Source organism: Condylura cristata, unplaced genomic scaffold, assembly GCF_000260355.1.
Source record: "Condylura cristata isolate star-nosed mole 26May11 unplaced genomic scaffold, ConCri1.0 scaffold00027, whole genome shotgun sequence".
Lineage (NCBI taxonomy): Eukaryota > Metazoa > Chordata > Mammalia > Eulipotyphla > Talpidae > Condylura > Condylura cristata.
The window spans coordinates 22,595,568-22,611,796 of NW_004567128.1; positions in this window are offsets into that span (position 1 = coordinate 22,595,568).

Here is a 16,229-nt window from a genome sequence, read left to right on the forward strand (position 1 = left end):
CCTGTAGTGCCACCAGGGAGGGCCTTGAATCACAATCTGACCTGATAATCAGACTCATTCTATGAAAACTTTGAGGCCTTTCTTCTCCATCTCCTAATGTTGGATGCTACTAAATAGAGACTGGAAGCCAGATCATTTTTCCCCTTTCACAAGTGATTTGATTCTCTTGCAAGAATTTCTTCATCCCTAAAGTTCATTAATTTCATCAGGATATGTTTTACAGCTAGTTATTTTATATTGATTTTTACCTAGGACAGCTTTGTTCTTTCAAGCTACAAATTCAAGTCTTTTTTTTTTTTTTTTGAAAACACGATTGAATTACATATCTGAACATTTTTATTGATGTTACTGTTCCAGTTAATCTGCTATCCAATTGAGAAGCACCAGTCATACCTAGGACGGATCTCCTTGTTCTCTACTTATATCATTTTCTCTCTAATCTTTTTAAACTTAAAAAAAAAAAGTTGTTATATTCTCAGTTATCTTGCTTACTTTTTTCAAGCTTTCCTTCTAGGCCTATATCTTTTTTTTTTTTTTCTAGCAAATCTATATGCTTTTTGGGCCACCCCCGTCATTTCAGCACAGTTCTATCTCTGGCTGACCCCCAGGGCACATCAAACCTCACCTGTCTCACCCGCTGCTCCCCTCAGCAGTGTACTTCCTCAATCTGCCTGTTCTGCTCCCCACTCTGTCTCTGGTGAATCCTCTCACCCCTCACACCCTTGGCCTATACCCCAGTTCTGTGAGCATAAATAAATAAATCTTTTTTAAAATCTATATGCCTTTTCCCTGTTTCTAATATAACATTTATTTCTCCTTTATTTCTGTTTTCCCCATTTCTCTCTTGATCTCTGCCAGCTCATTTTGTTTCTTTTCTTTTTTTAAAATAAAAGATTTGTTTATTATTTATGCATACAAGAACTGGGTTGTAGGCCAGAGGAGCAGGGGGTGAGAGGATTCAACAGAGACAGAATGGGGAGCAGAACAGGTGGACTGACTGAAATACACTGCTGAGGGGAGCAGCAGGCAGACAGGAGAGGCCTGCTGTGCCATGTGGGTCAGCTCTCTGACGGGAGATGGAACTCGTGCTGCAGTGGCTGTGGACAGCTTCATAATGTTGTGCTTTAACAACATTGCGCCACAGGGAGGGCCCCATTGTTTCTTTTACTTTGTTCTTGAGTTATTTTATCTGTGTTTAAGCTCATGACTCACATACTTTGTTTTTATTAAGTTTTTTTGAATTCCTATATAAAACTTTGGTCATGATTTTCAATGTTTCCAAGACAAAATATCTCTAACGCGTGTTCTTTGGTTACGTTCCTATATTCTTGAGGATCTATTTGTATAGCTCATATATTGGCTCTTTTTTATTATTACAAATATTTCAGCGATGATTGATTTTCTTAGAGCAGCATTGTGAAAGGCAGAAAGGACAAAGTTGAGCTCCGAGCAATGAAATGTATCTAAAATATATAAAGAATTTTCAGAACTCGATAATTTTAAAACAAACAAAGATAAAAACAGACTTTTACCAGCGGAAATATATAGATAGTAAATAAGCACATGAAAAAAATTTCAACATCATTAGGTATTAGGGAAATGCAAAACAAAATTCCAGTGAGATATTTCCCCACATCTACTAATAAAACTGAAAACAAAACATAGTTAAGCAAAACAAATGCAATTCCAAATGTTGTCAAGGATGTGAAGCAACTGAAAGTCTCATGCACATGTACATGTTGCATTCCTCCGGCATGTACTCCAGTCGTGAACTCTGGAAAACAGTCAGATTACTTATAAAGTCAAACATATACTTATCCTGTGTTCCAACAATCCCACTTGTAGATATTTGCCCTAGAGCAGGGGCCACAAAATTAAGGCAAATAAGTCAAATCAAACCAATGATCTGCTTTGGTCTGGGCTTAAAATGCTTTTGATAATTTTAAAGAGTTTGTTTTTGTTTTGTTCAAAAAACAAGAATGTTTCAAATGCCATATACATGGCCCACAAAGTCTAAGCAATTTACTATCTAACCCTTTACAGAAAATGTTTGCCAACCTCTGCCCTAGACAAATGAAAATTTAGGTTCACCCCAAAACCCATACATAACTTCTACATCACCACTATTCCTTTTGCTCTATACTGGAAACAAACCAAATATCATTCCGTGGTGAATGAATTAATAAACAGCGATACATTCAAAATAGTGAAATTCCATTTAGCAATAAAAAGGAATAAACTGTTATTGCATACAACTTTAATGAATTTCAAAGGTGTTATTCTGAGTGAAGGAAGTCAGTCTCAAAAAAAAAGTCAAGAATCATAAATACTATTTCAAGTATATTTTCATTTGCATATGACATTCCCAATAACAAAATTAGAGACACAGAAAAAAATCATGGTGTTTGGGGTGAGAGGGTCAGAATATAAAAGGTGTAACATGTTTGTGGGGTAATGGAACTATTCAATTTCTTAATTGTGATTATTATACAAATCTAGAATATGGCTTAACACTCAGAGAATTGTATACCAAGAGAAATAGAGTTTACTGTATAACATTAAAAGGAAAATAAATTTTTAAAAGATTCAAATTGGCCAAATATTTGCCACTGTGGAAATCATTTTAAAGTAGCTCATGAAAGAAAATGAAATTCTAAATTGAGCTAACAGCAGTTATAAGAACAAAACAAAGGCAAGAATGCTCGTGCCATACCAGGGAAATTTAAATTGGTTATTAAGCTTTGTCTTGTTGTCAGCCATTAGTGCAGAGATTATGTGATAGAACAATGCTTATGCCAGTGCAAGGCGATGCTGCAGAGGTTGGCGGCAAATATCATGGATCTGGGGCCATATGGAAGATCATTAGACATGCCACAAAGAGTGTCCTTCTATAATAGCAGCGCTTCTTGAATAACATTACTAATTAAGACATGTAGAACTTAATTGAAAATTTGGCACAGTTTAGAACAGTGAGATATAAGTCGTTCCCAATGAGGATATAGTACTTTCAGTTTTCATAACCAGTGCTTAAAGTGTCACTGCAGAACAGTGAGCAGTTCATGGGTAGGCACCGCAGTGAGTTGGGTTGCTCTGGGGTAAGATTATCACAGGCCTCACACCTCATGTACTTCTGTTAATGGAGGCCTGTGATAATGAACACTCTAATATTACCTCCAGATGGTGGCAGTGATGAAAAATAACTAATCTCTCTTTATCCAGTTGAAGGCTTCCAAGCCACGTTTTGTAAACCAACATGGTATTGTCTTTCTTTGCCATTTAAAGGCTTATTTTCCCATCTAGGCTCTCAAAGGCCATTTTTAATGTAGTTGAAATGTTATCCCTTCTAGAGAGAACCAATTAAAAAGTAAAACACTGGTCATACATTTCAAAGTCCATATGCTCTTTCCAACGTGCCAGAACTATTCCAAGTGTCAACAGAAAAATATACATGTATGTTTTTCTGTCCATCTAACTTCAAGACTGGGAAATGTAGTTTAGGAATGTCCCGAAGAAGAAAAGCTAAGAGGGGTGGTGAAACGTCAGTCAGACTTTGGCACAAATTGGTAGATGTGGAGAATAAACTGGAGGGAGACCAAGTAAACAACTTATCATCCAGAGGTGTTCAGCAAGTGATCCATGTCAGTCAAGAAGGGAGTACCACCAGACTTTGATCTCAGAATTGTTTCTGAGTCGAGTCTTCCAGGAAGCAGAGCTAAGACAAAAGTAAAGAGTAAAAATGTTTATTGTAAGTAATGCCTATGACAGATAAAAGAAGGAGAAGCAAGCTGGGCAGGGTGAGCTTAACAATGCAATGCAGATTTGACGGTCTTAGCCTATACAAGGGGAGCTCAAAGCAAAGACTGGTCATTATAGGTATAACCATTGCATAGTAATGGCAATGGCTTACTACCCCCACCAGACAAGGACCTACTGAGGAAGAAAATGGCTTTAATGCACAAGCTGAGGCAGGATGGTGTCAGCAAAATGGTAGAATAAGAAACCCCAGACCCTTCATACTCCTACAGAGACACCAATTCAACAACAATAAATGGATGAATTTCCTTTGTGAGAAACCCAGAAACCAGTCGAAAGTCTCCTGCACCTCAGCAAGCATGAAACCAATTATATCGAAGCCAGTAGAAAATGTTATGGTATCCTCTCACCATGGTCCCTCTTCCCACCAGCACCATGCCACATGATAATGAGGAAATCCCCAGCTCCTGGATTTTCCCTGCACAGGGAAAGAGAAGACTAGACTGTACATCTAACATTCTGACTTTTTACAGGGACTGCCCAAGGGTCTGGCTTATGTCTTCCCTGTCTTAAAGTGTTGACAGGACCCAGCATACTTTAAATGCCTGGGGCCACTGAGAACAAAAAGAGTCAGATAGCATGCTGTTTCTCCAGAAGACTTTCAGTATAACAAATAGGCTGATACAGTGTGGTGGCCTTACCCACCCACCCCACCCCTGCCCCAGGGGAAAGGGAAAGTAGAACATGTATCCAACATTCCAGTTTTTCAGTGGGCTGCCTAAGGGGCTAGTTTACGTCTCAGAGCATAGATGGGACTTAACATGCTCTAGATGTCTAGGGGCTGCTCAAAAAAAAACATTATATATATATATATATATATATATATATATATAATAAAGATCATTGCAGAGGGCCCATGGTATAGGAAACAGGCCAATACAAGTTGGCAGCCTCGCCTTTGGGGAGAATAGAGAACAGTGGAACATGCATCCAACATTCTGGCTTGTTGGAGGTCTGCCCAAGGGGCTGGTTTCTTTCTAGCACAGCTTGGGGTGTTGAAAGGACCTGGCTGTGGAGGGGGCAAAAAAATCTAGGTGACATGCTGCTGCTTCAGAGGATCCACAGTGGAGTAGATAGACACCAGAGTAAGCAAGAGATTATGAGCTCCTGAACAAATTAAACAAATGTCTCTAATTAGAAATCTACATATACAAGTCCAGAGAGGAGGCACCCACAGAAAAGCTGAACACTCCCAGAACTTGTAGCCATACTGGTTAAGGTCTTTCCCTGAACAAAACCAGTACATAGATTGGGAGAGGTGGCAGTTTTATCAAATTAACAGTTGCTTGGAACATCAAGAAATGGAAAAATAGCCTGATTAATGAGACAAAAATCTCCAGAAACCCACCCTAAAAAAATTAATCACCTGACAAAGATTTCAAAACAACTGTCAAAAAGATCCACAAGTTTAAGAAAGTGATGCATGAACAAAATGAGAATTTCAGCTAAGAGGTAGAAAATATAGCACAAAGCAAGCAATTTTGGCAATGATAATGCAATAAATGAACTGAAAATTTCACTAGAACAACAGACTTGATCAAGCAGCAGAAAATAATCAATTTTTAAAAATAATTTTGAAATTATCTAATCAGAGAGAGAAAAGGAATGACAAGTAGTGAAGACTGAGGAGTTTATGGACATCATCAAACATATCAATTTATGCATTGTGGCAATCTCAGAAGGAGAAAACACACAAAGAAACAGAAAGGCTATTTAAAGAAAAAAAGACTGAAAACTTCCCAAATCTGTGGAAGGCAATAAGGATCCATATCCAATAAGACGTATTATAAAGAAATTTTCAAGTGGAAAACAGAAAATTTTGAAAGTGGTGAGAAAAAAATATATCATTGCATATTTGGGAACCCCCCCCCCCAGACTATAGTGGATTTCTCAACAGACACCATGCAGGCCAGAAGGGATATATTCAAATTGCTGAAATAAACTGCCAAGCAAGAATGCTATATCCATGAAAACTGCCAATCTAAAATGTAGGAAAGCAAGTAACTTTCCCAGATAAAGTTGAAGTTCATCATCACTAGACCACCATTATAAGAAGTGCTAATGTTGAAATGAAAAGGTATTAAACAGCTGCACAAAAACATGAAAATATTAAGTTGACTAGTGGGGTAAATATATAGATGAAGAAGGTAATGCTGTAATATTGCATTATGTACCATAGTACATAAATCACTTTTAATTCTGGTATAGAATTCAAGAGATAAAAGCTCATTTTCAAATTATCTGATTGGAGGAAAAGTAACTTTAATTATATGTTAATGGAGGCACAATATAAAACCTGTAATTTGTGGCATCAATAACATAAAGTGGAGGGAAGAGAAGTGGAAGTATAAAGTATATGTGACTGAAGTAATTAGCTTAAAATAAATTTTGCAACTATCAAATGTTTTCATGTAAGCCCCACAGTAATCACAAAATGCTATTGTTTTAAAAAATCAATAATATACAAATAGAACAAAAGAGAGGGAAAGTTATCCAAAAGTCAGTAGGAAGTTCTTCCTTATTATGAATTGCTTTAAATATAAATACGTCAAATCCCTCTAATCAAAAGACATAGGGTAGCTGAATGAGTGAATACTATAAGCTATCTACAGTACTAACTTTAGACTTAAAGATCCATGTGAAAGGATGGAAAAAGATATTCCATGTAAATGGTAACAAAGGAGAACAGAAAGTGCCATATTTATAGAAGACAAAAGAGATTAACTGAAAACTGTGGCAAGAAACCAAGAAGGACTTTACATAATAATAAAAGGATCAGCTCACCAGGATGATAGAACAACTATGCATGCATTCAAATGAAAGCACCAAAATATATGAAGCAAACATTGAAAAACTGAAGTAAGAAATTAACAGCAACATGACAATAGTAAAAGTTTGTTTTTTATGACTGTATCCAGCTTTATTTAAGATGCTTTTCATCAATGATCATGGTATTTCAGGCAGGATATGGGCAGACAGTCATTAACAGTGTACACCAACTTTCAAACTTCCCTCAGTGGACTACCAGTTTCAAAAAGCCACTAATAAAACCCAAAGAAGTCTTCAATGGGAAAGTTTAGAGTGAGGGTTGACATTTCACATTTAGCATGCTGTTTAATAACTTTTCACAAGCTGACCCTGACTTTCAGGTAATGAAATGACAATGGCAGATTTATCAGTCTGAAGATCCACAATCTAAAAAATGAATCGCTGTTCTTTTAAGGGATGCCATCTTAATGGTGGCACTGGAAAGTCCAGATTGCCTAACATACTGACAACCACCTTTTTGTACTCAGGTCTCAACAGGTATCTGTGGGCTTAAGGGAGTCAAGTCTATGCTGAAGACAGAGAGGAAGACGAGGACATAAAGATGAATTTTAGTTTCCCCTCTGTGCCAAGGTGGCTAATGTATGCCAACATCAAAGAATCTTCTCCTGGAAACTAAAAGGAATTCTCTCAAAAACGAGAAGGTAAAGGTTTTCTTGCCTACATTAGTCCATTCTGTTTAGTGGCATGCCCTTCCCCCCAAAACAACAATGAAGTGTTCTATGTGCTAACAACATAGCTTAAAAAAAGTCAAACAAAATTCTGCCTTTTTATAAAACTTGATAAAAAATAGTATTTCAAACTGTACAGTCACCAAAAATACATAGTTATCAAAAATGCACATGCTTCAGTTGGCATTTTCAGCACCTTGAGCTTTTTGTTCCTGGTCTGTTTTTGGCATCTCCAATTTCTGAAGTTATTCCCATCCTTGCAAGCATCAGCTTTACCCTTTTTCCTTTTGGAGGGTATCTTCTCTCCCTTTTTTGCACAGGCATTTTTAGGCTTGGGCTTGGGGTTTGGAAGAGCAGGTTAAGCAGGTAATCTTGTGAATCTTTTTTGTGGTATGTCTTCACCTTGGCTTTATCTCCTTGAGCATCCCCTTCAATTTTTCCCTTGGACACGGTGGCAACAGTGATTGGACATAGGTGCTGGACATAGAAATGCAGGCATGGTGGGCTTTGGTTGGTACAGGGGTTGTCCTCACTGCTTCTTCTTCACACTGCTCCAATAATAAAAGATGTCAATGTCCTGCCTTCAGCAATGGTGAAATCTACCATATATATACATATATGTGTGTGTGTGTATGTGTGTATTTATGTATATATTTAAGATTTATTTATTTATGCATACAAGAGCTGGGGTGTAGGTCAGAGGTGTGGGGGGACAGTGAGAGGATTCACCAGAGACAGAGTAGAGAGTAGAATAGGCAGATTGACTGAAATACACTGCTGAGGGGACCAGCTGGCAACAGAGCCATAAGAAAAAGAATGAAACTAGACCACCATCTTATACCATATACAAATATTAATTTAAAATGGATTAAATACTTAAATATAAAATCTGAAACACTAATATAAAAGAAGAAAAATACAGGGCATAAGCCCTTCAATAATGGATTCTTTGTGGATTCATCTCTAACAGCAACAAAAACAAAAGTGAATATAAGCAAATGGAACTACATCAAACTAAAAAGCTTCTATTCAGTGAAAGAGTCGATAGTTAAAACAGAGTCGATTGGGAAAAGATATTTGCAAACCCTATAGCAAATGAGTTAATATACATAATATATTAACAACTTTACAACAACAGCAAAACCCACACAACCCTGTTAAAAATTGGGCTGAGGATCTAAATAGACATTACACCAAAGGAAACATACAGATTGGTAACAGACACATGAAAAGATTTTTTTTTACATTGTTTATCATTAGGGAAATGCAAATCAAAACCACAGTTAGATTTAGCCTCACATTGGTTAAAATGGCCATTATCAAAAAGCCAACAAACAATAAGTGTTGGTGAGGTTGTGGAGAATAAAGGAGCACTAATATACCTTTGGAGGGACTGTTGACTGGCCCAGTGCCTATAGAATACAGGAGGTTTTGCAAAACACGAAAAATAGCCTTTTGATTGCTGAGTAATATTCCACTGTGTAAATATAGCACATCTTGATCCAGTCATCTATTTTTGGGCATCTGGGTTGCTTCCATAGTTTACGTATTATAAATTGTGCTGCAATAAATATAGGAGTGCAGGTGTCCTTTTTGAATTAATGTTTTTGTGTCCTTTGGGTAGATTCATAGGAATGGAATTGCTGGATCATATGGAAGCTCCATTTTGAGTATTTTGAGGAATCTCCATACAGTTTTCAATAGTGGTTGGAACAGTTTGCTTTCCTACCAGCAGTGTAGGAGTTCCTTTTTCTCCATATCCTCACCAACATTTGTTGTTGCTAGTTGTTTTAATATGTGCCATTCTCACTGGGGTGAGGTGTTATCTCCTTGTGGTTTTAATTTGCGTTAGGGTTAAGTTTGCACCATGGATTGAGCTGAAAAAGATTATGTTTAGTGAAATAAGCCAGAAAGAAAAAGAAAAATATCTAATGGTCTCACTTATAGAAGGAAGGTAGAGAAAATAAGGAATCAGGGGGGAAAAAGTAGCTGTAATAAAGTAAAAATCAAATCATTAGGCAACTATAGATCAGCGACATTCTGTAGGGGAGAAGGGTCAGGATAGGCGTGGACTATGGAGATGGTTCATGAGTTAATTGGTGGTGGGAATTTCACAGGGAAATCATTCATTGTACAAAAATGAAGAATGTAATAAATATATTTTTTATTTAAAAAAAACGTGAAAAATAGATCTAAATATGATCCAGCATCCCTCTCCTAGGTATCTTCCCAAAGAATACAAAAACCCTAATAAAGAGGGATATATGCACTCCTGTGTTCATGGCAACACTATTTATAAGTTAAGCTATGGAAACTATCGAAGTGTCCTAGAACAGTTGAATGGATTAAGAAAATGTGGTATATATACACAATGGAATACTACTCAGTCGAAACAATTATGAAATCTTGCCTTTTGCAACAAGTTAGATAGATCTTGAGATTATGCTAAGTGATATAAATCAGAAGACAAGTAGCATATGATTTTACTTTTCTATGAACTAGAAAGAAAAAACACAAATGAATAAAACAAACCCTTAGACTCTACCAGCAAAATGGTGGCTACCAAAGGGGAAGTAGGGAGAAGTAGAAGGGGGTCAACTGATTGTATAAGATAATGGCTGGAAGTTTGGTGGTGAGCATGGTGCAATATACACAGTTGCCAATGTGAGAATACATGCAATGGAAATCTATAGTATTATAAACCAATATTAATCTAAAAATATTTATGCTTCTGCAGAGCAAAGGAACTAAGGAGCAGAGTGAGTAGTCAGCCTATGGAAGGGTAGAAAATATTGCAAACCGCATACCTAATAACAGGTTAATATACAAAATACATAAGTAATTCATGCAGCACAGTAGCAAAATGAAATCTCATTTTAAAATTGGCAAAGGGCTTGACTAGGCATTTCTCCAAAGACGACATACAAATGTCTAACCAGTAAATGAAAAGATGGTCAACATCACTAATCATCAGGGATGTGCAAACCAAAACCACAGTGAGATGTCTCATCATCTCACAAATGTATGAAAAATAAGAGTTGATGAGGAGATGAAGAAATACTGTTGATAGAAATGTAAAATGGTACAACCATTATGGAAAACAACACTGTTTCTCAAAAAATTAAACTATCAGCAACTCCACTTCTGGGTATTTACCCAAAAGAATGGAAATCAGGATCTTATAGAGATATTTGTATTCCTTTGTTCGCTGTAGTGTTATTCACAATAGCCAAGAAGTGGAAGCAATGTAAATGTCCTTCAGTAAATGAATGGAGAAAGAAAATATCGTATATACAGTGAACTGTTATTAAGCCAGAGAAAAGGAGGAATTGCTGTCATATGCAAGCAAGGATATTATGCTATGGAAATATAAGGATTCCTACATAATTACACTTCTATGAAGTATCCAAGCTAGTCAAGCTCATCAAAGCTGAAAGTAGATGGTTAATTGCCAGGGGCTTGCAGAGGGGAATATGGGTGCTACTAGTCAATGAATATAAAACTCAAGTCATTTAAGATGAAAAAGTTCTAGAGATCTGCTGTAAAACCTTGTTCTTATAGTTAACAATACTATACACTTAAAATCTTTTAAGAGAATAGCTCTCATGGTACATGCTTCTTTTTTTAACCACAATTTACTAAAACAGAGACAGCCTGGAAGCAGCCACAGTGAAGGCTATCAGCGAACTGCACTCTGCTGCTGGGTGGTAAGTTCCTTCCACCTCCACCACTACTGCTCAACACTTTTAGTAGCAATGACTTAAATAAAGCTATAACATTAAATATATTGACATAGCTGCAGTTAACTCACAATGTGAAGTTAGTGCTTGATGGCTAGGACAGAGCTGGATTGAATCCAACAAGATGAATCCCACAAGGATTAATGAAATAACAAATCTTCCATTCCGGTTCCTAATAACAAATCATATGTAAGGATCTGGAGTTTTATATGATTACAAGACCAAGAGTGATGCAAGAATCGGTACTATGGCTGTTTAAAAAGCCAGAGAAAACTGTTGTGACGTTAGTAGTAGTGTCTAGGGTGAGAAATGGTGACTAGAACAAGTGAGGTGATACCCCCTTCTGAAGGGGGTGTCTCTTCCTAGCATCAACAGTCTTTAAGAACACTGGGAAATGAGACCACACTCAGAGGAAGGTGTCCAGTTTTCTGGAACATGAAGGAACCATGTAACATTAAGACAGCTGAAGGAATATGGTCCAGTTGTTACAAGCTGTCTCAGCAGCTTGTAGTTTTCCTGTGAGGAACAGATTTATACTGTAAAATAAATAGTTTCTTGGTTGTACACATCTTTTCCAATGTCTTTAATTTTTTTATCTCAAGATAACTCTAGGGTCACAGGTAGTGTATATATAAAAACATTTTCCTTATTCCTTTAGGAATAAGGACATTTAGGTTGTCCATAATTTTGGCTATGTGAGTATTGCTGTGATAAACAGGGGAGTTCTGTTTGATATCCTACTTTCACTTCCTTTGGTAAATAACCAGAAGTAGGATTGCTAGGTCATATGGTAGTTCTGTTTTTAGCTTTTTGAGGAACCTCCATATTGTTTTCCATAGTGGCTGAACCAATATTGTTTGATTAAAATCCACTGTCATTCTAATAGTTTTCCTCCCATAGATATTTAGATATTATATAACTTCTCTCTAGCTATCTTAAAAGACTTTGTATTTAGTTTTCAAAAGTTTGACTATGACATATCTTGATGTAGATTTCTTTCTTCGTCATACAAGAACTGGGGTTTAGGCCAGAAGTGCAGGGGTGAAAGGATTTACCAGAGACAGAGTGGGGGACAGAACAGGTGAATACACTGAAACACACTGCTGAGGGGAACAGCTGGCTAAACAAGAGAGGTCTGTGCACCATGTGGGCCAGCTCAGACTGAAGTCATGGCAGCTTGATAGAGCTGAGACTTTAACCCCTGTGCTACCAGAGAGGCCTCTGGTATAGATTGCTTTAAGCTTATCCTGTTCTAGATTCACTCAGCTTTTGAATCTGTAAGTCTTTTGCCTAATTTGGGAAAGTTTAAACTATTCTCTATCGGAAACCTTTTCCCTGTCATTTTGGAGTGATGAAAAGAATCTCAAATGATAACAAGGGTTAACTAGTTTGTTAATAGTCCTGTTCCTAATGCTGTATTCTTTCTTGTTCAGTCTGTTTTTTCTTTCTGTTGTTCAGATTTTATATCTTCTTTGTCCCTATTGTATATCTTCAAGGTCATTAATTCTTTCTTCTGTCTTCTCCGTACTGCTGCAAGTCCATTTTTTCATTTTTTAAATTTCAGTTTGTATTTTTCAGGCCTGAAAACTATTTGCATATTCTTTATAAGCTGTATTTCTTTCCTGAAAATTGTTCTAATTCTTTGCTAAGACTTTCTATCTATTTGATGAGACATTCTATTCTTTTCATCTGCTTCCAGTGTGTTTTATTTACTTATTGAAGCATTTTTATGATGTCTGCTTTGAAATCCTTATCAGATAATTGTAATATCTTTAGCACCACAGTGATGGCATCTAATGATTCACTTTTTCAAGTTGAGAACATCATGATTCTGGGTATTATGAGTGATTTTCTACTCTTAGGTTATAAGACTTGATATTTTATTTAGATTATTTTTTAACAGCCTTCCTGTGGTATCACTTTGGCTAGAGAATAGAAGATGTTGCCTCATTACAGCTGGGGAAGCTTAGACATTCACATTCTTTTTTTTTAAAAAAAAGATTTATTTATTTGTGCATACAGAACTGGGGTACAAGCCAGAGGTGTAGAAACAGTGAGAGGCTTCACCAGAGACAGAGTGGGGAGCAGAATAGGCGGATCGACGAAGTACACTGCTGAGGATGCAGCGGGCAGCTCAGGACAAGTCTGCCGCGCCATGAGGATCACCTGGCCAGCCAGGCCAGGCAGGAGTCGAACTGCTGAAGTGGCTTTAGCTTCCCAGTGCTGTGCTTTAACCATTTGTACCACCAGGGAGGCCTGACATTCACATTCTTTACTCAGCCCGTGTTGACCCTGGGGAAGTACAGAGGAGCAGTTGCTTACCACTTCTGGGTAGGAATGGGAGTTGGGGTCCCCATTAGGCCTTGGCTGACACCATCCTGACTGGGATGTGGAAGGAGACTTCATAGCTTTCCCAGATTGCCTTTTCTGACACCAATGGGGACTGACCTCATTACCATTGAGCAATGGCCCAAGTGCTGACTTTCTAGTCATTTAAAGCACCTCAGCATGGAGAGAGAGGGGCCTCTCATTACTGGTGACGAGTGGGGTGGATGTTCAAGACCCCCAAATGATCTCTTCTGACACCAGAAAGTGTGGGTTGTTACCATCCACTAGGAATGAGAGTCCTCACTCCCCACTTGACCTTCTGTGATAGCCCCTGAGGGGAAGAAGCTCGGACTCCCGCCTAACAGCCTCATGAATGCTAGCATCACTGGGTTGCCAGATTCTGCACTATCCAGAGGGATGGATGAGGCAGAAAAGAACCCAGGGACTCTGCCACATTTTTCCTCAGGCCCCAGGTCCCCGTTAGGCTGCCTTCTCTCTACCGTTCATGGTCTTAAGTTCATTTTATATGTAAGTCCATGGGGATTAGCTGTACTTAGAGGGAGGGGTAAGGAAGAATACTTCTATCTTTCCAGGACTAGAAGTCAAAATAAATACATCTTTATGAATTCTGTTTCCCTTCATAGACAGGCTCTGTATTGGCCTGAAATGCAACATGCATGCTACCAGAACAACTTGCCTCATTTTCCTCTCCAATGTTATGTCTCTATCCTGTAGCTTGGACTGGTACCAAGGCCCTACTCTAGTCTCTTTCCATAGATGCCAGCCTCCTACAAGGTGTTAAGAGTGCTTCTTGAGGAGAAGGGATCTTAAAATCTGTTGAATTGAGGAAGCCTATGGCCTGCATTTCTGGAAATTTGCAAAGCCCATTAATTCTCTGAAGACTGTAAGAGCACTAAAATGAAGAAGCCGGCTTAATTTTGTGTAACTGAAGCATATTTGACCCCCAGATGTCATAGACCAGCAGATTCCGTGTCACCCAGGTAGGAAATGTTCTTCACGAGGGACTTTACTCTTTTTTCTTTCTCTCATTATGCTAATGCTCAAAGGTATGTCTTCTTAGGAGAAAAATGAAAGCCCTAACCTGAAATATGAGATCACTAACTTGGTTTGGATTCCCCCAGAAACAAACCCCAAGACAAGGAACTGAACACAGATTTGGGAACACAGGTAGGTGATCTCAGAGGACATCAGTCAGGGTGTGGGAAAGTTAGGCAGGGGAGAAAAGGAAGCCAAAGTATTTAAGTGTTGACCAGGTGATAGTTATGGGTAACTGAGCCTCAAACCCACTGGGGAACCCTGGGTGACTGGATAGAACACATAGGGATTGTCTACTCACCTCCTCACTACTCAGCCCCCCCCCCAAGAAAGCTAGGGTATTTATCCTAAATTCCTGTCCATCTCTGACTAAGGGCTTCCCCCAGGCATATTAACTTTCTGGCATTTCCTGCTTGCCCTGCCCACAACTGAGAGAAGGTGTACAGGCCGAGTCACAAGTGCTCACTGAAGAAAGACTTAGTCTTGCACTGGAAGAGAGAGTGCTAACAGGCTGTGAGTGGTCACTGACAGCTCCTGGTTCTAAGTATGTTTCTCTCAGTCGCTTCTTCACTCGAGTGTAGTTAAATATATGACATGATTACGAATGTTTTTTTTTTTTAAGATTTTATTTATTTATGCATACAGAACTGGGGTACAGGCCAGAGGTATGGAGGTGGTGAGAGGATTCATCAGAGACAGAGTGGAGAACGGGACAGTCAGATCGACTGAACTACTGTGAGGGGAGCAGCAGGTGAGACAGGAGAGGTCTGCTGTGCCATGTGGGTCACCTCCCTGGCTGGGGATTGAACTCATGCTGCAGATAGCTTCACACTGCTGCACTCTAACCTGTTGCACCACCGGGAAGGGCCCAGTAGTGTGTTTTTAAGGATAATGAAACAAACCGTCTACCTGTTTATCTCTATCTATAAAGACACTTTCTTTTAAGTCCAGGAAGATACCTGGGAGTGACTAGGTTGGCTGCAATAAGGTGGGGCAGGCAGGGAAAGACTGACATCTCAAGCCACCCCTTCACTCCATGGAATGGTGCAGATGCTAATGGAAAGATTGGGTTGCAGGGTCAAGGGGCACAGAGCCAGTTTCTAGGCTGAGAGCAGTGGTGCACAGCAGACCACCCACAGCGTCTGACAGCTATAGCGAAGCACTGCTGATCTAGGCAGCAATCGGGAAGTCAAATTTAGGTGAACAAAATGTTCCTCAGGGTGCTCTTCGAACAGGAGGGAGCCAAAAGGACACAGTCATTTGCATCTAGTAGTTAGCGCCAAATACTGGGAAGTCACTTAGCCAGGACTCTGGAGTCTGTGGGGAAGCATTTCCCAGCCTTAGAGGGTTTAGGAACCACACAAGTTTCCTTTAAATACAGAGAACAAATCCAAGACCAAGAGATGGCCAAAAGTGGAACTGTGACTAAGAAAAAGTGCAACTGTGGCGTTTGCTTTTTAAGATTTACTTATTTATGCATACAGAACTGGGGTACAGGCCAGAGGTGCAGGGGCATTGAGACGATTCACCAGAGACAGAGTGGGCAGCAGAACAGGCCGGCTGACAAAGTTCACTGCTGAGGGGACAGTGGGTGGGTCAGGAGAGGTCTGCTGTGCCATGTGGGTCACCTCCGGGGTGGGGGTCGAACTCATGCTGAAGTGGCTTTAGCTTCTTAGTGCTGTGCTTTAACCCGCTGCACCACCTGGGAGGGCCCGGAACTGTGGCTTTTAGTTGAGATAAAAAGTCCAAGGTCAGGATGACATAAGCTAAGCAAAGGGTCAGAGGATAAAAAAAA